The sequence below is a fragment of the Mustela putorius genome, unplaced genomic scaffold (assembly GCF_011764305.1).
Source record: "Mustela putorius furo isolate JIRA1106 unplaced genomic scaffold, ASM1176430v1.1 tig00000117_pilon_pilon_pilon, whole genome shotgun sequence".
NCBI lineage: Eukaryota > Metazoa > Chordata > Mammalia > Carnivora > Mustelidae > Mustela > Mustela putorius.
In genome coordinates this window covers 719,299-742,589 of record NW_025421286.1, presented here as the reverse complement: position 1 = coordinate 742,589, position 23,291 = coordinate 719,299, and the positions used below count along the sequence as shown (strand labels likewise).

At 38.1% G+C, this 23,291-nt stretch overlaps 1 protein-coding gene across 1 annotated transcript in view; it reads left to right on the top strand.

Annotated features, from left to right (window-relative positions):
* Positions 1–5,058: 5,058 nt before the first annotated feature.
* EXOC2 (exocyst complex component 2) overlaps positions 5,059–23,291 on the top strand; it is a 283,158-nt gene continuing 264,925 nt past the window's right edge. The window contains exon 1 of the mRNA XM_045089602.1: positions 5,059–5,189. The gene's annotated coding sequence lies outside the window, so the exon portion shown is untranslated. The remainder of the gene's footprint in view (positions 5,190–23,291) is intronic.

The window sequence follows — 23,291 nt, the reverse complement described above, 5'->3', positions numbered from 1 at the left end:
AGTATAAACACAGGTGGTAAACACAGCTGCATCATTGTGCTGGGTGGTAGTGATGGCCATCTGGTTGGAGTAACACTGTTGAAACACCATATCCTTACATAGATCCAGCTTTATTTACAGTTTTCTTAATAAAATATGCAAATAGAAAGTAAACAGAAAACCACAGAGCTCTACTTTGCTGTAAAATTGGGTGGAGACATTTGACTATTTTGAGGACTTTGCACATATGGAGCTCTGGAGCTGATGAGAAACACAAATGCTAAGATCTACATAAAGGTATTTGTTAGAATTATGCAATAGCAAGATTGAGGTAAAAACAAAATGATACAAGGGGCTTCTTTAATTTAAGATTGAGGTAAAAACAAAATGATGCAAGGGGCCCCAATCTGGAATCTGCTACAACAGAGTTGTAATTATTACCACCGTGGAGGATTTTGAATTGTCCTTGTGTTCTTAAACTGTAAGAGACACCAGCAAAAGATGACAAACTTTAGTGGTATTGGGTGAAACATCTCCAATGTTCATATATTGTCAACCTTTACATATCAAATTTTGCTCATCTTTTGTGTCTTTAAGTGATCATTAAGACTATTTTGGAATAAATAGCTGGAAACAGGCATCTCTCCACCTCTGCTACTATAATAAGGTATTGTTATTTTAAGTTTTAGTTTTTCATTAAACATTCATTGAGCATCTACTATGTGTGAGGCAGGGGTGCACAATATAAAGTCCTTTCCCTCAAGGAACTTATATCCTAGTGGAAAGAGACAAAAAAGTAAACAAATAGACAATAATATATTTATAGGCTATGGTTAGTGCTATTACTGGGTGGCTATTATATCCAATACCTGTTATATAAGGCTCTGTGGTACGTACCTATAACAATGAATAAGACAGAAATCTGCCAGAAAAGGGCTTAGAATCTATGAGATAACAGAGACAATTATCAGTCTTTGGTAAAAAGCATCATTAAGATATGGCAAATTACAGTTGTTTTGAGGATTAGATTCTATAAAATTATGATCCATTACAAACCAGAAGGCCATGCAGTATGAAATACTTTAGATATTCCTTTAATGTAAAAAAAAAAAATCTAAAAAACAGGGACTTTGTCTGTGATATTATTTCCTAAGACTGAAACCGAAGGAATTTCATGCTTCAAAGTTGTGTTTTCTCTCTAGGTCAAACTAAATCTGATGCAGAATTGGAAACATGAAGTTATATGATGATGTTGAATTGCCACAACAGCTACTACTGCAATTTTAGGTTTACTGATATTATTTGCTGCCAGCTTCTGTATGTATTGCTCTAACATTTGTCAGCTCTCTTCAGGATATGGACCGGAAATTGAAGTAAAAAAGAAAGGAAATACTACCAGTAATTTTTATATTAGCAGAAAATTCTCTCCTCTGAGTATTTGTTTCAGGGATATAGTATTGTCATTCTTTTGATCCAGGAAATATTTATGAATCCTCAAGAGCCATTCATACCAGCTTAATGGCAGTGTTGTCTAGTTTGAGAAATGTTATGTCACTGAGACCCAAAGGGGAGACAAGTAAAGGGTTTAGTTTCATTTTAAGCAGAGTATCACTGCCAGGGATACAGAAAACTTAATTTCCTTTCAACCTCTGCTGCCAGGTCTTGACTCATGTTTTCTGTGTGTTTTAACGTGGATGATCCTGGGACAGCTGAGTTATTGTAGACTGGAGCAACACTTGGACATAACTTCTGATGTACAGGAAAGAATAATGAGGGTCATGCTAAATCCCACAACACAAAGGATCTGTACAAAATACCACCTTTTCTTAGGACATATTTCCCTAATAGGTTTGTAATTCATCACATAGACACATTTGAGTTGTAATAAGTATAAGTTGTTTTTGGTAAATACTATCTTAGCTGGATTCTCCCAGAAGCCAATTCTGAGATATGGTTGCAAGGGCCAGTATTTAATTTGGGAGATGATACCAGGAAACACAGAAAGAAAGTGGGGAAGTCAAAAGGGAAGGGGAAGGAAGCCAATAAAAGGTGTGCTGTGAAGGCGTTCCTGAGGGCACTGGAGCTCTGTCTCAAGGGAGATTCTGGAATATGCTGGATAACATGCCTTTCTTTGAGCTACCCTAGGATTGAAGCAAGCTGGATAGTTATACATCAATTCCTTGCCTATCTTTAATTGAAGCCTGCATCTGGGCCAGTGATTCTCCAGTGTTTCCAGGTTGCCCCGTGCCCAGGAAGAAAACCCTGAGGCAAAAAGGGAAAGCAGACTTCAGAGAGCAAAGTGGAAGCAGAGGAATATGGGTAGGCTCTGACAGCCTCTGCTACTCTCTATCCCCTGCATGCTGTGCTGTATTCAGTTTGTTACATCACTGATTCTCATGCTGATGTCAAGTCATACCACACCAGAGGTATTGATAGGCTGAGCTATGGGCTCCTGTTACAGTTGGTCCTGAGGCTATAGTGATTCCATTACCTTCCTCCTTTATCACCTACTCTAGAATCCCCTCAGCCTCACCTAGCACTTCTGTTGGGCTGTGTTGCTTGCTTGATGAAGTGATCCAGACCTCTGTACATGTGGGGTCTGAGCCCATTGCCATGCCCCTGTTAGGCGGGGATTGCCATGTTGCCCATTTACTGTTATCACCATGCATGGAAAAGATGGCCAGTGAGTTCCTCGAGTTCCAGAAAAAATATTCCCTGTTCCTATTTCCTTCTGATCATAAGGATCACTTTCTGTTGCCTACATGAGGAGCCCAAATGAAGAGAGGCCTTTACATTTAGTGAAACTTTCTATCCCGTGGCAGAGTATCCTCTCCCACCACAGGAGCCAGGACTCCATCAGACACGCAGCACCATATGCTGGTATTAGGTTCAAAATACATATTGCATTCCATAGCATAACATCTTAACCCTGAAAAATGTTATCTCCAACATGGAGCCTTAGCTATGCCTTTAAGAGGCTTTCTAATGTCCTCTCAGGGTGGTAGCTTCCCCGTATGTGATGTATGGTAGAATCAGTAGATCTTATGTTGTCCTCTTTGTCATACCTCTTTTACTCTTAAGGGTGTCCCTCGTCCTAGGTGTTATTATGGGAAATCCCATTATGGTAAATAAGACACTGTGAGCAACTGGATAGTGATGGTTGTCAGGGCTCTGCAGGCAGGGAAGACAAACCAAAATCCAGGATATGTATCTGAGTCTGAACACATCAACTTGCCAAATGATCGCATTGGCCTTTGGAGCTGGAGGGAGTGGATGCACTATCTGGATCTGTCTTGTTGAAAGGTGTCCATTTAGCTCTATCCCTGCTATCGTGGCTATACCACTCATAGACCCACTGTATAAACTCTGGGGAGGCCCAGGACAGAGGGTGGCCAAATCACCCTGGGTAGTCTGAGCCCCTCTGCTGTGGATGCTCTCTGGTGGGCATTCATGTGAGACATACAAATCAGCCAAAGATGAAGTTTGTGTGAGGTGCATGTCTGAGTTCTTAGAGAAATGGCAAAAATCTCTGCCATGGTTGTGCCTCTGCTTTATAGCTACCCTCCTTTCCATTTAGCTGTAACTGGTCACTCAAATAGCTCTCATACTTTTGATAATTTCTAGACCAAAAGCAGACAGCATACTCTTAAGTCATGTATAGTCCCAATGGCAAGCCAGCTCTTCCAAGAACTTTGTCCCTATCCTGCATGCCTCAGATCAGCAAAGAGACTGCCTGCTTAGAACCACTTGCAGAATCCCTTCTAAGCCTTGAAGAGGTCTGATCTCAATTGTTTGCGGCTCTCTATATAATGTGCAGTGACTTTAGTGTGACTACATATTGTCTAAATGGACATTTTGGCAGGGGCACTCTTATTTCTTAGGTCAGGATAACAGAAAAAATAAAAATCAAAAAACAAACAAACACCCCCCCCCACCAAAAAACAAACAAAAACCAGAGTTCTCTCATGCAGAGTGGGACATATGATCAGTTACCTGACACCTTTTCTAGTCTAAGTTGCCAGTTCCAAGACAATGAGAACAATCCCTCTAAATACCCTATCACAAGAGTTTGAACTCCATGGTCCTCCATAATAACATTTCTTTGCAGACACTTTCAACTCCTTTGTTGGCTGCTCCTTCTACCTTGTAAAACTGAATCCTCAGTTTTACAACTAATTTTCTACTAATTCTCTACCTACACCAGAGCAGCCAAAACATACCCATGTACGCAGACTGCTTTCATTCCAAGAGGGCTTTCAACCCTGCCTGGAAATCTTGTCATATTTTCTTAATAATTTGCTTCACAACATCCAAGACAAAGCTTTCACCATTTCTCTCCCAAACTCTCTTGCATCCCATCCTCCATCTTCACAGATGATCTTAATGCACCTTTTGCTAATAAAGCAGAAGGAACCAGAAGAGAATTTTCTCAGTTTCCTGTCACCACTTACCCTCCATGTCCACCATTGCCTCTTCAGGGCAGACTACAGTCATTTCTTGCCTAGACTGCTGCATTCTCTCCCTTAGTAACATTTTCCCTCTTACCATGCAACAGTTTATCCTCAGTCCAGCGAGATACTTTCAAGGAAGTGACTACCTTTTATTCACCTTTGTGTACCTAATCCCCTGCACAGCGCCTAGCCGAAGGTGGTGTTCCCTAAATTTAACTCAATCAACAACACTTCAGAGTCTGGCATTCTCTTCCACAATTTCAGAGGTCCTGTGACTTTTGTGCGTCACCTGGACTCCCAGGGCATAGGTAGGAGCCACATAGACCTGACCAGAGCAGATCCCACCAGAAACCGACCGAAAGTCATTCTACATCGTCCTCGAGGTGATCCGAGGGCACCGCACGGCAGCTGCACGCGGCGATCCGCTCCGGGTCGCTTCCTCCTCGCCTTTAGCCCTTTAGCACCCCCCCTGCCCCCAAACCCTCCAGCTAGCCCCAACTGCCACCCATTCCCCTGCAGCCCCCGCCCGGCCCCAGCCTCAGTTTCAGCCCTACTGGAAGCCAGCCCCGCCCCTCCCAGAGTGGCTTGGCCCATCGAGAACTCGGTGCTCGACTACTCGGCGGATCGACGCCCTCGGCGCTCTCAGCGGGCGGAAGTGAAGGCGCCGGCTGTTGGGGCAGCTGTTACCCCGGAGCTTTTCGCGAGAGCCGCCGGGAGCTTTGTCGTTGCGGGCCGTAGGGGGCGGCAGGCAGGCCTGAGGTATGTTTTGGAGCCTGGAAGTCCTGGCTGAGGTCCAGACTGGGGAGGCACGGACAGGCAGGGCGGCGGGCGCCGGCTGGCCTTGCTCCCGGAGAGGCGGGTGGAAGTGGTCCGCCAGCGCGGGTGTCAGCCTCCTGCACCGCTCTCCAGTCCTTGTGAGGAGGAAGGCGCGGGGCGTTTCCTGTCCCCCAACTCCGCGCGGCCCAGAGCCCCCCATCCCCAGGCCGGGCGTGGGCCTCCAGAGCACGACGGGTTTGTTGTAGTCGGCCTCACACGGCCCCTGGCGCCCCTGCGTAGTTGTCACTGCGCCAGGTGTAAGAATTTATTCGCAAAGAGCGAATGTGTGGCATATTTTGCTTAGGTTTGCATCAGGTTACACTGAGCATTGTCCATGCGCCTTTATTCGACTCTTCTAAACGTTTATATTTACTGACTGATTTACTCCATACAAAAGGTAGATGCGCTGTATTATTCCCATTTTACAGATGGGGAAACGGAAGCCCAGAGAGCTTATGTAACTAGCCTGTAGTTACTCAGTTTTTCAACTTCCTTTGAGACCATGCACTGAAGCTCTATAGCCTGCACTATTCAAACACGGTATCGTCCCTCATTTAAGCCTGGTGATGCTTAACTTGGTGTCACAGGATTTTGTAGACACTTTCTAAATATCCAAGAAACAGTTCTTGAAAAGCTTGTCTTTAAATGGAAATAAGCTATTCTTAATTGGTAAAAGTCAGTCACAATAGTAAGTATGAGGACATTTCTTTTTTTAACGAATCTGAGTAAACTGACAAGAACTTGAAAAATACTAAAGAATCAGACACATCTAATTAAATCATTTGGATGCACTCTATTGAAAAGTTAGTTCTAACCAAGGTTATGTGGCTCAGTCTCCTGATACATAACAATATTTTATTGATAAAAGTCAGTATATTCTGGCCAGGCTTTATGTAGCCGACTCTACTAACAAATTGAAAATCAAAAATTTCCTGAAGATCATCTGTATGTTAAAAGTTGTTGACTCAAAGTATGCTAGATAACTCAAAGGTGACTAATAGAAAGAGGATGATGTATGCTTACTATTCAGATATTCTCTTCTGTTTATATAGGAACTTAATTTAAGCAGAAAAGCAAAGGATCCCCCACCATAATTTGGAGTAACTCTTGGAATTTTCAGAAATTTCTTTTTTTATGTCAACCATTTAATTTTCTGTACTGAATGTAATTTTGAACTGTCTCCTTTTGAAAAGATGATTATTGACCCGCTTAATTAAATTTTCATTCATTCCTCTAATATTTGAGAGCCTGTTATGTATGAATCTTATGGGAAATGAAATTGGTACTCAAAAAATTTTGCAAAGGCAGTCTTCTAATAAAGTGCTTTGGATAATTTCTAGTGACAGGGAGTGGCAGGATTAGGCCATCGTATAAGAAATGCTAGTTATATAGTTAGTTTTTAAATTACTTTTTCACCCATTCTTCAAGTTATTTATTTTTATGTAGCCAGGATTTTAGTATAGCACCTGCCACATTTCAGGAGCATAAATATTAATTGAATGGATAAGTTTTAGGTCGATGTTGAGTAGGCAGGATTTTGAAATTGACTGGCATGGGAACTAACACTAATTACTCTGCTAAACAGTATGCTAGAATGTTTGTTCTCAGATGGTGAAGAATATGTTCACTCCAGGATCTCCTGGAGTGCTTTGTGAAATTGCATGGTAGTAAGTAGTGTTGTACTATCATGTGGTTCAGTGTATGTTTATGTTAATTTAAAATAATTATTCTTGATACACAAAAACTTAAAGTACTTGTAAAGAAATATGACTCTTGAAGCTGTGGACACACACAGAGTCATCTTTGGCTCTCACTCTGAAAATCAGGGAGTCAAAAGGTTTTTTGGCTTAGGAGTCAAAGCAACCATTTACTGGTTTGTGAGCTACTACCTAGCTGCTTCATAGCCTGTACTTAACCTCTTTGATTTTCAGTTTCCTTTTTTCTGTAGTCAGGGAATATATGAATATAGATTATTTTTAAGTGCTCTTCCTGGTTTGAAATTTTCCAGCTCAGTGAATCCTTTAACCAGTTAGCACTATCCTATGCCTGTGTTGTCTTGTGGGCTGTAGGTATCACGGGTATTTACATAATCTGTCAAAAGGCCAAGTTCTGGCTGGACAGGAGTTAGTAGTCTTGGTCATTTGTGTATCTCCCAATTCTAGCATATACCTGACACACACATTAGAAATAAAACAATAGGCTAGATTCAGAAGGGGCATTTTTACTCTCTTAATTAAAGAATAGCTAAGAACAAAACTATGATATTGAGTGTAAGTACAGCAGGAATTCAGAGAGGGGAAGGATCTGTTGGGGTTAGACAGAGGTCAGACCTTGTTGGGGGAGGACATGGCCCTTCATAGGGAAGGCACAGGAATATCTGGTTAGTACACCAAAAACAAAGGCCCATAGGCTGGAAAGTAAGTGCATTTTGGCTTATGGAGTGCCATGAAGGAAAGGCAGAGGAGTTTGAGAGTGATTTGTCGTGCATTTTTTACCCCAAGAAAATTGTATTAGACTTGCTCAAAAGCTTCGTGAACATTCTTTAACTTAATACCATTGGTAGTATTTAAGACTGGTGCATCCCAGTCTTAATTTCTGGTTTTGATTTTAATTATTCTCTCTACCTACTGTTTCCTTCTTAAAATAAGTCTCGGTGCCAGTAGTGGAAAGAACAGTGGACACTGGGATTTGGAAGATATGGGATTTAGTTAATTAGAATGTAAGCTGCCTAACATGGATGCAAATAGGCAACTAGAGTGATGTCTGGCACAGAGTTAGCATTTAGTAATCATGGTGCAATGAAGAGTGAATTCTCCTTTTGCTACTTGCTGGCTGTGCTGCTCTTGGCAAGGTTGGCTCATAGTTTCATCTGTAAGATTTGATGATTTTTAAAGGCCTTTTCCATTTATAAAGTTATGTGATATTGGAGGGTATAATATTTTAACTTTCATTCATTGTAGTTTTACTGAAAGACAAAACAAGGTTAAAGCCAGGAATATTTGGTTTTAGTTTAATTTTAATGAAAGCTCCATGTGATTGACGTGATGTGTATCTGGATAAATGAGGGTCTCAGCAGGAATCAGAATTCATGCCAGATGGTTCAAATAAGGAGGTTTTAATAAAGGGACTACTTGCAGAGGTGTGGGCAGGGTTCATGAACAAATAAGGGGTAGTGAGGACCAAAGAGAAACTGACAAGTAAAAGGAAAAAAAGGACAAACTGCACCCTGCTGAGAGCTGGAGCCCCAGCAAAGAGGTAGGGCTATTGTCAGAGATGTGCTTGGGAGTAGGGGAGCAGGACTAAAGTAGGTCCACTTCTGAAATCCAAAAGTCAAATCTCCCACTCTTTGCTTAGTGTCTTTCTAATTCTTCTTCAGTTACCTCCATTACACCTGCTCTTTCACCTCATCTTTGGTCACTCATTTCAGAACGCTCAGTTGTATCATTATCCTTCTGTAGCATTTGGTAGCAAATTCTCAACCATTTCAACCTTTTACCTTCTCTAATGCTTGAACTGAGCTGCTGAAACCAGCAGGGGAAAATCTATCATCTAGATTTGTACTCCTGTAGATCCATGGTCACCATTCCCAACTGCCCATCAAGGAATTTTTTTAGAGTTTTCCATGTCAGTTCATGGTTCTGTCCTGTGCAGAATCTATTTTAAGCATTTTCACTTCTTCTCAAATCTCTCATCCTTTCACATGTCTATACTCTTAGCAGATAATCTAGCCATCTGATTCACAGTGAATAGAACTATCAGTGGGGGGAAGAAAAAAGAACTATCAGTGGAGAATCCCATGCTCTTTCTTCCAAAAAAAAAAAAAAACTTCCCCTTTTCTCCACTTTTACTGAAAGAGATTGCATTTACTCTAAGACAGATCTCTGTACCCCATCCATTCTTGCCTTTGGGAGTTCATTCTTGCCAAAGGTTCATTCTTGTCAGCATTTAAACATGCTTAAAGACAGAATCAAGCAAAACAGAAAAATAATAACAGTAAAAAAGTAGCATCCTCCTTTGATTTCACATTCCTCTGTTAAAATTTCTCTTTCCTTCCTAGGCTTATTTCTTAGTTATTTATACTCAATTTGTCACTTATCCCACTGTTCTTTGGTTTCAGTACCCATCACTCTATTGAAGGTCAAGGTCATCCATGACCTACTTGTCACAAAATCTTGTTCTTGTCATTTCCCCAGGATAGTGCCTGGGACATAGCAAGCCCTTAATAAATATTTGTTTTGACTGAACAGTCTATTCCAAATTCTAGTTTATCTATCTAACAAGGAATCTAGCACTACCACCGTTTGAGGTGCTGAGTGACCAATCTCTGTATATTTCTCAAACCTTCTTGATGGACTAAACAAAGATAGAAATCAGTTGTCCATGTGATCTTTCTGAAAAAACAAACACCAGGACACTTTTTTTCCCTGAAAAAATTGTGTTTTATAAAATATCAAGAAATAATGTTCACCCAGTGTAGACCTAATAAAGAGAGAATGGTAAGGGACATGGTACAATTGGCAATAGACTGATGACTGAATAATGCTATGCTTTTTTTTTTTTTTAACATGAATTACTGTTCCTTCTTCCATTAAATAGTGAATCTTCTTTGAAATTTTTGTTTTTGTTTGTGTTTTTGGAGGGTGGTAGAAGGGGGGGGGGATTTGTACTGGCCTATTTCATTTTCAGTATGTCATCACTGTCTGGTGGCATGAGTCAGAGAAATCAGTTACCTTTAGACTTAATTAGTAAAGCTTTGGCTTGAATTGTAGTGAAGGTCTTGTCCTCTTTGAAGACTTATACTGCTAAGGCAGGAGATTTTATAGTTTCTGGGAAATAAAGGAGGAGACTTTTAATTAACTCTTCTAATTAAGATGAAATCCTGTGCTTGTTTTAGATCAGCTGGGTACTCAAGTATTTATGTAACAGGTGAGTTATGTTGGAGCTCTAGCAAGCCAAATCATCAGGCTTTTCCCCTATATACTGTTTTGCTTCTAGTATTCTTTCCTAGTCATTTCATGTACATCCCCTTCCCTTTAATCCCAAACATTGTAGCAGGAGTGAAGTTATTTTTCATATATATATAATTAAGTTAAATTAAATTAAATATATATAATTTAAATTATTCTTTATTCCCAAATGAATTAAAGCACAAAAACTTACATTTTCATTTAAAAGCATAGTATATTTAGGGCGCCTGGGTGGCTCAGTGGGTTAAGCCACTGCCTTCAGCTCAGGTCATGATCTCAGGATCGTGGGATCGAGTCCCACATCGGGCTCTCTGTTCAGCAGGGAGCCTGCTTCCCTTCCTCTCTCTCTGCCTGCTTCTCTGCCTACTTGTGCTCTCTCTCTGTCAAATAAATAAATAAAATCTTTAAAAAAAATAAAAGTATAGTATATTTAAATTATATTTTGTTTATAGGAGTGATGAAGGAAAGAAGTCTAAAGAGAAAGCTGGGAAAGTAGGGATGCTTTATCTATTCGTTCAGTCCTTCCTTTCTGCAGATGTCCCTTCTGAGACCAGTGTTTCTTAGCACAGTTTATATCCTACACATCCTTTCAGATTTGTGCATGATTATATTTTTGTAGACCATGGTTTTGAGATGGAGAGAGATGATTAATTTAGAAAGCTAGGTGGAAGAGTTCATGACCCTGTCTCTGAGACTTGTCCCACCCTGTGCCCTTAGATGGGTTAAATGTGTGGCTGTGCTGAGATAACTTGACTTTGACCCTGCACAGGAAAAGTAGAGTCTGAGTTTACAGAAAACTGAAGGAAATAAATTACCATTCTTAAAACCCTTTTCCAGTATTTGTAGGAGATCCCTCTGGGGTTAGCCTAGCCCAGCCCCAAGAGGCACGTCCATGCTAGGATAGGTTGAACCCGACTCAAGGAGGATATGGTGAATTCTACATTTGCTTCTGTTGCCGGGTGGCCTGAGAGTCTAGTTGAGTGTAATTTTATTGTTGAAACTCTCTAGGCATCTCTGCAATGAGATTTTTCTGGGGTCCTTTGGAACCATGATGGCTCTGGACAGGATAGATTTATCAAATGTTAATGTGTGCATAATGGGCTCAAATGTAGGTGGGGTTGGGTTGGGATCTGGAGATTCTGTGTTTCTGATTTGTTCCCTGGTGATGCTAACTTGAATAGCATGGGGAGAGGTGGAGTTCGGGAGTTGTTTTGTTTTGTTTTGTTTAATTGTTGCTATTTTTTTTTTTTTTTTGGCGGAAAACTTTCACTTTTCTGTGGCTTGATCTAAGAAAATAGTGCTTTAATATCAGGCTTTCCTTGGCTTGTTTGGTGAAGGTTTTCCAAGTCTTCAATCAGAATTTATGTTATTCCAACTCCTGTTTTATCCCTTTAGCTGAGCTGAGAGAGCCAAGCCTCTGGAGACCTGATGGGGTAAGACACCTGATTACTTGTTTTCTTCATGTTTCTTGTTATGAATTAAAATCAACAAAATTCTTCCTTAATAAGTAGTAAAAAAAAATTTTGGTTAATCACCTGAAAGCTCTTTTGGTGTTTCCATTTTTCTGGGGTTTTTCCTCCTAATATCACTGCTAGTAGTTATTTTTTAAATTTATTTTTAGTCTGAAGTTTTGTAAAAAATACTTTCCATCTTTTATTCTACCAGTATGTATTTTGGAAAAATAAAGGTTGCATCACAATGAAATATGGGAAAATTATAAAATTAAAATTTTCTATCTCTGTTACAGAAACACTTTAAATTCATTTCATTAAAGAGGCAGATATTATAATATAAATCTAAAAGAAAATGCATTTATTTAATTATATATTATAAGTAATAAGAAAATGTAGTCTTTCCTCTTTATTTTAGTGAAATGCTTTATAATGGTAATTTTCTCTTTTGACCTGTGATGGATAGGAGGTTAATTGATGTTAAATGCATGCTTTGTTAATCCTTCATCAGCTACTAAATTGATATGGGGGAGTACAGGTCAGGGATACATAAGGCCACAGCCAGCTTGTTTTCTTAGGGAGGTTTTTCCCTTTCTCCAAACCACGTATCACGCAGTCCAGCTGTATGTAGAGGATATTCTTCACTCTCCCTCCCCCTCTTTCCTTCTCTCTTTTCAAACCCCCCTCAATTTCCCCCCCTCCTTTTCCTCTCTGTGCTGCAGAGTGACAGCTTGTAGATGTTGCGTGCGAGGAGTTCAGCTGGCGCTGTGTGGTCTGAGTGTGTGGTCTCCACTCAGTCGAGAGGCTACTAACAGGGTGGATGAGAGAGCGCAAGACTGTTTACTTTAATTTATTTCTGATGCCGGAATTGTGCGGAGTTTCTCCTAAACTTGATTCCATAGCTAGCAGCTTCAATCCCTCACAGCTGTGGTGCAGTCTCAACACTGTGCCTGTCCTCTCCCAACAGGCACTTTCCATAGCATCTGCCTATTATTTAATCCCTTGTGGCTCAGAAATGTTAATAGCACTGCTGAGTGCTGTGATTATTTTGCTTTCACTATGTCAAGATATATGGCCTTGTAGAAGTTTCTTTTGAGGTCGAGCTAGTGAAGTAAAGCAGAAATTTTAAGATAAGTGACAAAGTTGATGTATTTTTAGAAATTGGGAAAGCTGTTATACAAAATTTGGGTCAAATTAATCCAACTTTGCTCATGTAAAAAATCTGGCAGTTTTGTGACAGCCTGTCATGTTTAACCATTTTAATAAAATTAACCAATTTAAGCTGACGGTTGATTCCTTGACCCTTTTTGAAAATCTGCATTGATTTTGGCATGTTTACTATAGTTATTATATTTGTCAGCAATGATATTGGTTTATTTCATAATAAAGATTTGACAGGTCGAGACAAGTGAAACTTTTTATGCAATAGTACAAATTTAGGACAATATTTTTTTCTAATTCTTTCATTATAGACAAATTAGCAGTAGTGTCTTGATTTTATTCCTCTCTTATTTTTGAACGTTATTATTGAGGTGGTCAAGTTTTTGTCATTTAAGTAAACACTAGACTTAATACACTTGGGATTTTGCATTGTTAGCTTCTTTATTTTCCCATCTTCCCCACAGTCCTGCTGAAATGGAGCTGGTGCTATTGATGTGTTGTCCAGGGCTAGAAAGTCTAGGCCACTGATGTTTTCCAGAGGGATTAATATATATAGCTTATTGTTGTTCAACAACTTTTGTTATTTTTAACCCTGTGTTTCAGTAAATGAACTCCGTTTCCATCACTGGGAGGGTAAAGTCTTCCCTGTTCCCTGGCACCTTTTCAATTGTGACTAAGGCCAAGGTCTTCTTTGGTCTTCTTTGATCTTGTATCGGAAGACTTTAGGAAATTAGGTAGTGTCAAATGCTCTTTTTTTCTTTTTTCTAATGCTGTCACCCTGTATTTCCTCTTGTGTCCACTTTTTGGGGGTTCTATTGTATGTTTGCGGTGAAAATGATAATCTAATGCTCCCAAGAATTCTGAAGAAAAATTACTGTATTTATAAACTTGTGCAACCATCAACTACTGTCTAATCTTGAAACATTTTCCTCCGAAAGGAAACCTTGAGCCCACTATCAATCCTTTTCCATTACCCCTCCTGTAGCTACCACTAATCTACTTTGTCTTTATGATTTTACTTATTCTGAATTTTCATATAAATATATTCATATTATGTAACTTTTTAATGATTATGGCAAAATATGTGCATAGTGTCAGTCATTACCCTATGTCTTTTACCTAACAAGAGAAAATTATATATATACAGAGAGAAAACATTCGTTAAGTGATGGGTCAAGTATTCACTATAAATAGAATTGAACTTACGTTTCAGAAACTCAGAAATATGTAAAGGAGCTGTGAAATGCTCTAGGCTTATATTTGGTAGAAATACCATATGTGTGTATTGTCAGTCACCCAGCCCTTTGTTGCAACAGTCAGTCATGCAGGAATGGATTCCCAACCTGTCTTGAATTGACCAATGTCATTGCTAACTGGATTTTGAAATTTGATTTAGAACTCTAAAAGGATAAATCCAAAAAAAAAGAAAGAAAGAAAAAGAAAAAACGAAATAAAACTGTCCACTGTGAAAAATACAAAACTTAAAAAACAAAAACAAAAGCAGAACCTGTCCACCATGAAAAATACAAAACTTAGAATAAATAAATAAATAAAAGGATAAATCCTGATTGAACCAAACCCCACCATTCTTGTCTTTACTTTTATCAGGCCAAATTCTCCAAGAATGGACACTTAACAAGAAAAAGAGGGTTTTGCTCTATGTAACTGAAGTGGCAGTTGGCCTCAACAGCAGTTGATTTCTCTTTCAGAGAAAGGGCAGAGAAACAGTGTTGAGCTACATTTCTTTGGCAGCATTTTTAAAATAGCATTTTAAAATGCATCTTCATTGAATACAAGTTCATCCTTTTTTTTTTTGTTTTTTAAAGATTTTATTTATTTATTTGACAGAGAGAGCATAAGCGGAGGGAGCAGAACACAGAGGGAGAAGGGGAACTAGTCTCCCCGTAAGCAGGGAGCTTGATGTGGGGCTCAGTCCCAGGGCTCTGGGATCATGACCTGAGCTGAAGGCAGATACTTAATTGACTGAGCCACCCAGATGCCCCCAGGTTCATCTTTAAATCTAAGGCAAAAATTACTCTTCGTTTGGATTTTTCATTATTTGGAACTGAAAAGTAGAATATTTTTATGTATTTTTAATTCCACTCTTCTTTCTTATATGTGGATTTTGACAATTGTCTCTTTTTAAAAACTAATTTGTTATAAGTATTTTCTTGCTCTGGCATACTTTTCATATTTCACTTGCTGCATAATATTTCCTTGGATGGACCTTCACATTTTAGTTACATCATTTTTTAGTTGTTTGGGATGTTCCTATATTTTTTCCTTTGTGGTAGGAAATCATTGCAGTTATGGGAATCTTCATGCCTAATAATCCCCATGGTTTGGATTATTTTATTTATTGGCCACATTTCAAGACTATGTTTTAGGTTTCGACAAAATATTAGCAAAGCACATTCAACAATATGTTAAAAGGATCGTTAACCATGACCAAGTGGTATTTATTCCAGGATGTAAGGATAGCTCAGTATTCCCAAATCAGTCAGCGTGTTACCCCACATTAACAAAATGAAGGATTAAAATCATATATTTATCTAAATAGATGCAGAAAAAGCATTTGACAAAATTCAACATCTATTCATGATAAAAACTCTCAACAAAGTGGGATTAGAGGGAATATACTTCAGTATAATAAAGCCCTTATATGACAGTCCCATAACTCACATTATACTCAATGGTGAAAAATTGAGAGCTTTTCTCCTAAGATCAGGGATGAGATAGGGATGTCCACCTCACCACTTCTATTCAACACAATACTGGAAGTCTTAGCTACAGCAGTTAGACAAGAAAAAGAAATAAAAGGCACCCAGATTAGTAAGGAAGAAGTTAATCTGTCACTATTCACAGATGACATGGTACTATAAAAATTTTTATTGAAGACTCCATCAAAAATTAGAATTAATAAATGAATTCAGTAAAGTTACAGGATATAAAATTAATGTACAGAAATCTGTTGTGTTTCTATACACTAAAAGGAAAGTAGCAGAAAGAGAAAATAAGAAAATAATTCCATTTACAATTGTACCAAAAAGAATAAAATACCTAGGAATCAACTTAACAAAAGAGAAGTGAGAGGCTATACTTTCAACAGTAGAAAACATGGATGAAAGAAACTGAAGACCACACAGACATATGGAAAGACATACCATGCTCACAGATGGAAAATGAATATTGTAAAAAGGTTAATACTATCCAAAGCAACCTACAGATTTAATGCAATTCTATCAAAATACCAACATTTTTCACAGAATTAGAAAAGGGAATAATAAAATTTATATGGAACTACAAAAGACCCCAAATAGCCAAAGCAATCTTGAGAAAGAAAAGAAAGCTGGAAATATCACAATCCCAGATTTCAAGACATACTATAAAACTACAATAATCAAAACAGTATTATTGGCACAAAAATAAACACACAAATCAGTGGAACAGAAGGAGAGCCCAGAAATAAACCCACATTTATATGGTCAAGCTATGACCAAGGAGGCAGGAATATACAGTGTGGGGAAAAGAGTCTCTTCAATAAATGGTGCTGGGAAAACTGGACAGATACATGCAAAAGAAAGAATGCTTTCTAATACCATGTATAAGGATAAACTCAAAATGGATTAAAGACCTAAATGTGAGACCTAAAACCATAAAACTCCTAGAAGAAAACATAAGCAGTAATCTCTTTGGCATTGGTCTTTTGAGGATTTTTCTAAATGTGTCTCCTCAGGCAAGGGAAACAAACGCAAAAATAAACTACTGGAACTACACCAAATATAAAGCTTGAGTGCAGTAAAGGAAACCTTAAACAGAATGAAAAGGCATTTTTGTGGGAGAAGATATTTGTAAATAATAAGGGGTTAATATCCAAAATTATAAAGAACTTCTATAACTCAACACCAAAAACCCAATTAATGCAATTAAGAAATGGGCAGAGGACCTGAACAGATATTTTTTTTAAAATATAATTTTTACTTTTTTTAAATTAACATATAATGTATTATTAGCCTCAGGGGTATAGGTCTGTGAATCCATAGGCTTACACACTTCACAGCACTCACCCTAGCACATACCCTCCCCAATGTCCATAACCCAACCACCTTCTCCATAACCCCCCTCCCCCAGCAACCTTCAGTTTGTTTTGTGAATTAAGAGTCTCTCATGGTTTGTCTCCCTCCTGATCCTATCTTGTTTCATTTTTTCCTTCTCTACCCCCTGAAGCCCCCACTTGGCCTATCAAATTCCTTATATTAAGGAGATCATATGATAATTGTCTTTCTCTGATTGATTTATTTCAGTCAGCATAATACACTCTAGTTCGATCCATATTGCTGCAAATGGCAAGATTTCATTTCTTTTGATGGCTGCATAGTATTCCATTGTGTGTATATATATATATATATATATATATATATATATAACCTCTTCTTTATCCATTCATCTGTTGATGGACATCTAAGTTCTTTCCATAGTTTGGCTATTCTGGACATTGCTGCTATAAACATTCGGGTGCACATGCCCCTTTGGATCACTACATTTGTTTCTTTAGTGTAAATACCCAGTAGCGCAATTGCTGGGTGGTAGCGTAGGTCTATTTTCAACTTTTTGAGGAACCTCCATGCTGTTTTCCAGAGTGGTTGCACCAGCTTGCATTCCCACCAACAGTGTAGGAGGGTTCGCCAGCATCTGTCATTTCCTAACTTGTTAATTTTACCCATTCTGACTGGTGTGAAGTGGTATATCATTGCGGTTTTGATTTGTATTTCCCTGATGCTGAGTGATGTGGAGCACTTTTTCACGTGTCTGTTGGCCATCTGGATGTCTTCTTTGCAGAAATGTCCTCTGCCCATTTCTTGATTGGATTATTTGTTCTTTGGGTGTTGAGTTTGATAAGTTCTTTATAGATTTTGGATACTAGCCCTTTATCTGATACGTCGTTTGCAAATATCTTCTCCATTCTGTCAGTTGTCTAATGGTTTTGTTGACTGTTTCCTCTTCTGTGCAAAAGCTTTTGATCTTGATGAAGTCTCAATAGTTCATTTTTGTCCTTGCTTCCCTTGTCTTTGGTGATGTTTCTAGAAAGAAGTTGCTGTGTCTGAGGTTGAAGAGGTTGCTGCCTGTGTTCTCCTCAAGGATTTTGATGGATTCCTTTCTCACATTGAGTTTCTTCATCGATTTTGAGTCTATTTTTGTGTGTGGTATAAGGAAATGGTCCAGTCTCATTTTTCTGCGTCTGGTTGTCCAATTTTCCCAACACCATTTATTGAAGAGACTTTTTTCCGTTGGACATTCTTTCCTGCTTTGTCAAAGATTAGTTGACCATGGAGTTGAGGGTCTATTTCTAGGCTCTCTAGTCTGTTCTATTGATCTATATGTCTGTTTTTGTGCCAGTACCATACTGTCTTGATGATAACAGCTTTTTAATAGAGCTTGAAGTCTGGAATTGTGATGCCACCAACTTTGGCTTTTTTTTTTCAACATTCCTCTGGCTATTTGAGGTCTTTTCTGGTTCCATATAAGTTTTAGGATTATTTGTTCCATTTCTTTGAAAAAAATGGATGGGGTTTTGATAGGGATTACATCAAATGTCTAGATTGCTTTAGGTAGCATAGACATTTCCAATATTTTTCTTCCAGCGCATGAGCATGGAACATTTTTCCATTTCTTTGTGTCTTCCTCAATTTTTATGGATACTTTATAGTTTTTGAGTATAGATTCTTTGCCTCTTTGGTTAGGTTTATTCCTAGGAGTCTTATGTTTTGGGTGCAAATGTAAATGGGATTGACTCCTTAATTTCTTTTTCTTCTGTCTTGTTGTTGGTATATAGAAATGCAACTGATTTCTGTGCATTGATTTTATATCCTGACACTTTAATGAATTCCTGTACAAGTTCTAGCAGATTTGGGAGTGGAGTCTTTTGGGTTTTCCACACGGTATTATATCATCTGCAGAGTGATAGTTTGACTTCTTTGCCAATTTGGATGCCTTTAATTTCTTTTTGTTGTTTGATTGCTGAGAATAGGACTTCTAGTACTGTGTTGAATAGCAGTGGTAATAGTGGACATTCCTGCCATGTTCCTGATCTTAGTGGAAAATCTCTCAGTTTTTCCCCATTGAGAATGATATCTGCTGTGGCTTTTTCATAGATGGCTTTGATGATATTGAGGTATATATACCCTCTATCCCTACACTTTGAAGAGTTTTGATCAGGAAAGGATGTTGTACTTTGTCAAATGCTTTTTCAGCATCTATTGAGAGTATCATATGTGAACAGACATTTTTCCAAAGAAGACCTGCATATGGCCAAGAGTCTTATGAAAAGATATTCAACATGACTAATTGTTAGGGAAATGCAAATCAAAACCATAGAGATAGAACCTTTCACCTATGAGAATGACTAAAATGGAAAGGATAAGAGGGGTGCCTGGGTAGCTCAGGGGGTTAAGCCTCTGCTTTTGGCTCAGGTCATGGTCTTAGGGTCCTGGGATCAAACCCCGCATTGGGCTTCCTGCTTAGCAGGCCTACTTTCCCCTCTGCCTGCCTCTCTGCCTACCTGTGATATCTCTTACAAATAAATAGATAAAATCTTTAAAAAAGATTTTAAAGATTTAAAAATTTAAATATTTTAAAGATTCATTAGAAATAAATGTTGGTGAGAATGTGGAGAAAAACTTTTGTGCAATGTATGTGGGAATGTAAGTTGGTATAACATTTGAGGAAAAAAGTATGGAGATCCTTCAAAAAAATATAAAAAAATAGAAATAAAAAAAAAAGAGTAGAAATACCATATGATCCAGGAATTCCACTGCTGGGTATTTACCCAAAGAAAATAAAAACACTAGGGGTGCGTGGGTAGCTCAGTGGGTTAAGCCTCTGCCTTTGGCTTGGGTCGTGATCCCAGGGTCCTGGGATTGAGCCCTACATCAGGCTCTCTGCTCAGCGGGGAGCCTGTTTTCCCCTCTCTCTCTGCCTGCCTCTCTGCCTACTTGTGATTTCTCTCTCTCAAAATAAATAAATAAATAAATCTTAAAAAAAGAAAATAAAAACACTAATTTGAGGAGGTATTTGCATTGCTATATTTGTTGCACAATTGTTTACAATAGGTAAGATATGTGAGCAATCTAAATGCTCACCATTGGTTGAATAGATAAAAAAGTAGTATATATATTTGATGGAATATTATTCAGCCATAAAAAGGATAAGATCTTGCCATTTGTGAGAACATGGATGGGCCTAGAGGTATTATGCTAAGTGAAATAAGTCAGACAGAGAAAGACAAATACAATATGATTTCATTTATGTATGGAGTCTAAAAAATGAATCAAATGAACAAAGAAAAAACAGAAACAGACCCATAAATACGGAGAACAAACTGATGGGTGCTAGAGAGGTGGGGGAAAGGGAGGGATGGGTAAACTAGGTGAAGGGGAGTGAAAAGTACAGAATTTTAGTTGTAGAATGAATAAGTCACAGCATGAATGGTACAATATAGGGAATATGGTCAATGGTATTAGTGGTGTATGGCAAAAGTGGTAGTTACACCTGTGGTGATCATAGCATAAAGTGTAGAGTTGTTGAATTAATATGTTGGGGAGAAAAAAAAGAATATGTTCCAGTCAAGAGAAGCATTTGTAGGACTTGGATACATTTTGCTAAATTATTTTCCAATATTTTGTATTAGAACATTTATATTTTTGTTGGAATGGTTTATATTGCTGCCAGCAGTGCGTAGGAGCACTACACAGATTTTATGACTGTCTTAAGTATTTTCTCTAATAGTCCAACAATGGAATCTTTTATAATTTGCATTTCTGTGAGGTTGAATTTTTTTCTGTATATTTGTTTATTGGTCGCATTTCCTCCATTGTAAATTTTCTGCTTATGCCTTTCTCTTTTTTTTGTCTTAATGTTTTCTTACTGATTTTGTGAGATGTGTTTATAATAAAACGAGTCATGTTTTATTTTGAATATTTTCTGTAATTTACTCGTTGGCTTTTAAATTTGGTTGTCTCATTTATTAACCTATAGAAGGTGTACATTTCTATGTGCTGTGTTCACTGTTGGGATTCTTCCATCAGTTCCAAACTTAGTCTTCCTTGCCCAAAGCTGTAGTATACATTTACTTTTATGTTATTCTAGGTTTATTGACTTAATAAAAATTATATTCAACTCCCTAAATTATCCAAATTCTTTAACTCTATAGATGTTTGAAGTAATATAAGAAAAAGAAAATTATGCTTTAACTATTTTGGGGGATTAGAATTAATATGTTAAAAATAGAGAGGCAAGAAAATAATTGTTTAGAATATTAAGCTTGGTATTTGGCTATCCTGAGTATATATCATAAACAGTATCTAGAAGTTTTTCATCAGATGGTGAGGTAGTGCTATGGCTTTAAAGAAGTAGTTTACCCACTTGCTGTGGAGTTGATACACTTTAGTTCTTGAGACTTAATCTTTGCTTACAGTTGCAGTATTGTATTCAGCCCTCACCCTCCTGCTTCTCTGGTCTTTGTTACCCAAATTATATAGCAGGACTGTAATTTTCACTTTTCTCTGTTAATAACATCTTCAGTCTTAAATAGATTAAGGGTATAAAGGATGTTTTACATCCAGTCTTCTTCAAAACAGCAACACATTTAATGGCTCACCCAGCCTCCAAATTCCACTTAAAGTTGTTTTTTTAACCCAAGCAGAGGAGCAGTACTCCGTTACTTTTTTCTGTTGGGCTTTAATGTTTGCAGACATTTTTATATCCTTGGTTTCATTTAATCCTCTTGGTTTACCTGTGAAGTTAGCTATTATTCCCATTTTATAGATGAGAAAACTAAGAGTTTGAAGGTCTTTTGACTCCTAGTTAGGTGGCTTTTCTACTGATTTTGTTTCTTTCCGAGATGTTCAAATTGCTTTGTCTGGTTAAAGTGTGGTCTAATGACACCAGTGTTCTTTACCCCTTATAAGGCCCCAAGATGCCAAAGCATTATAAAATATAGAAAATTAAAAAAAAAAAAAAACAAAAACATGATTAATACATGGACCAAGACTTTGTATTACAGCTTCAGGATTTAGTAGTGGAGAAGAGCAAAGACCAGTAGAACAGCGATTCTTATCACTAATGAGAAGAGGCATAAATTTGACCTAGAAAAGAGTATTAGAGAAAGCATTTGATATCTAACCTCCTACTCTTCCCAGTTATTTTTGAAGTTACTATTATGTTTTGGAGATATTCTTCTGTTTATCACAGTCCAAATTCATTTTCACTGTTAGGCTTTGAGAAGTGTTTACAGTTCACATTTTGTACAAGATAGTTTTTTTACAGGGTGCGTGAACTCTTAAGAGGAAAATAGCCTATATGCTAGCTAACTGAAAGAATAAATAAATCACTTTTAAGGCTGAACAAATTGCATATATAATGTTTATTTTACTTTTTTACTTTATTTTTAACCAAATTATATGGTAGTAATCATGTTAGCAGTCTTTGTTGTTCAGTTAGAATCACCTGTTCTGTAATTACTGTAGCAATAAAACACTGATTTTGATCTTAGAGGTATTGATTTAGGTATAATGACTTAAATTTGACTAATTGCTTGTGAGTTATGACGGATTTGGCATTTTTGCATAATTTCTACTTGGAGTTTGATAGTTCTGTTAGTCTTTGACCCAGCATAGCAGTTTGGGGAGCTGGCTGGCTCATTTGAAAGAGCATAAGACTTTTGATCTTGGGGTGAATTAGAGCCCCACATTGGGTGTAGAGATTACTAAACAACAACAACAACAAAAATGATAGTTCTCTTTCCTATTTTTGGATCAAGGAGGTAGCAGGTAGCCACTCATGAGCTTTTGTATATATACTTTTTGGTCATTATTTGACACTAACACTTGTCTGGAACCTAGAGGGCTACCACAGATATCAAAGTGAAAACCTGTCACAATTAAGTCTTCCCTTGAGTTGGTTTATTAGTACTTTAGTAGATAGGGATCCAGAAAGGGAGGGTCAGAATAAATAGGGATTAGATCCTGGGGATGTGGGATGGTCAGTAGCCAAGACATAATGTTTAGGAAGATGATGATGGTGATTCTGGGAGTTTGAGGGGTAGGAGGAGTGGGAGTCTTGTCAGGGATATGCTGAGATCTCGGCCTCACTCTCACTCTCCCAAGGTGATGCAGAGTCTCTGGAAGAGGGGTCTTATCCTGAGCACCCAGATCTCTGGCCTCCATTCTAATCCCTGAAGCAGTGGTCCTCAACTGGGGGTAACCCTCTGCCCTTCCCTGGGGACATTTGGCATTGTCTGGAGATACATTTTAATCATTGTAGTTGAGGGTCTGCTGATTTTATGTAGTGCAGAGAGGCCAGATATGCTGTTCAGCACCCTGCTACGTACAGGACATGCTTCATTACAAAGAATGGCCTTGTCCCAACTATGACTAGTGCCACAGTTAAGAAATCCTGCCTGAAGCATC